The sequence below is a fragment of the Eumetopias jubatus genome, unplaced genomic scaffold, assembly GCF_037043125.1.
Source record: "Eumetopias jubatus isolate StellerSeaLion01/CBP00866 unplaced genomic scaffold, mEumJub1_p1.0 scaffold_9, whole genome shotgun sequence".
NCBI lineage: Eukaryota > Metazoa > Chordata > Mammalia > Carnivora > Otariidae > Eumetopias > Eumetopias jubatus.
In genome coordinates, this window is record NW_028274815.1 from 56,588,921 (window position 1) to 56,590,479 (window position 1,559).

General features: G+C 42.7%; 1 pseudogene; it reads left to right on the forward strand.

Annotated features, from left to right (window-relative positions):
* Window positions 1-518: 518 nt before the first annotated feature.
* LOC114203992 (fatty acid-binding protein 5 pseudogene) lies at window positions 519-1,034 on the forward strand (annotated as a pseudogene).
* The last annotated feature ends 525 nt before the right edge of the window (window positions 1,035-1,559 follow it).

A 1,559-nucleotide genomic window follows, 5' to 3' on the forward strand; every position in this document is an offset into this window, starting at 1 on the left:
TTTCTTTTGTCATTGAGATAAAGAGAGGTACCAGTACCTCCCATTCAGGAACCCATTCAGACCAATGAACCCATCACAATCAGAGAATCTTCTTTCCCACAAACCTCATACTATCACATCACAGAACAAAGGCAGGAGGTTCCATCCTTTACATTTATTCACTGATGCAAGGATTCTGCCCACTCCTTACCCACTGTCTGATTTCTCACCAAAGGAGCATTAGCAATTTGAAAGATTTATATTCTGTGAAATATTTCACTTGTCATCAGTCAGGGGCTCCAAGCGCCCTGATGTGCTGGTCAGTTCCAGGGAGACTCCCTAAGCTTCCCTCATAGGCAAGGCCACACTGCTCCCAAGTGGCTTCTGTAGAGAAGCAGGAAGCCAGAAATGGCTATGACTGGGATGTTCTTCAGACTCACCAGGACCTGCCTCACTGTTAAAGAGTTCATCTCTGGGGAAACCACGCTCCCGACGCCCCACTCTCCTCTGCTTGCTAGGCCCACCGGCCTGCGCCCACCATGGCCACTATTCAGCAACTGGTAGGAAGACGGTGCTTAGTGGAATGCGAAGGCTTTGACGAATACATGAAGGAAGTAGGAGTGGCAATGGCTCTGTGAAAAGTGGGTGCAATGGCCAAACCAGATTGTATCATCTCTTCTGATGGCAAAAACCTCACCATAAAAACTGAGAGCACTTTGAAAACAAAAGTTTTTATGTAACCTGGGAGAGAAGTTTGAAGAAACTACAGCTGATGGCAGAAAAACTGAGATTGTCTGCAACTTCACAGATGGCGCGTTGGTTCAACATCAGGAATGGGATGGGAAGGAAAGCACAATCACAAGAAAATTGGAAAATGGGAAATTAGTGGTGGAATGCATCATGAATAATGTCATCTGTACTCGGGTCTATGAAAAAGTAGAGTAAAAATTCCATCATCATTGTGGACAGGAATTAGCTGTGAGGATGAACAAGCTCAGTTCAATGAGCAAATCTCCATACTGCTTTTTTTTTCATTACTGTGTTCAATTATCTTTGTCACATTTTATATGCATCTATTTCAAAGTGTTGATTTAATTAGGATCCCTTTGGTTAGTAAATAAATTTGTGCTAAAAAAAAAAAAAAGCCCATCTCTGTAAACCCAGCCCTAGAAACTTCCAAGTGGTCATCACATTGGAGATCTCAGCCTCTCACAACTCCATGAAGGCCTTTTGTCATGTCAAAGAGGGCAGTCATTATATATTTTTAATACACCAAGAAAGCTTCAGGCTGGTCTAACAAAACAAAGTCTAGCATTCAACCTAGGTTTCACAGTAGTGGGAGTCTGTTAAGATACAAGGGTAAGGAGGCCCTCCCCACCCCCCAAAAAAAAGGCAAAAGGAAAGAGAAGGCCAAAGTAATTGGAGACTAAAAATGCAATTATCAGTACCTATTGCGTAGGACTGTGTGCACCCCAGAGGCAGCTTACTCCTTAAGAATCTACTTACAGTTTCTGAAGGTAAAGCAGTCTTAATAAGCAAAATCTCCTTCAAGCTTGTCTTTTCTCAACAATTAAAAATGC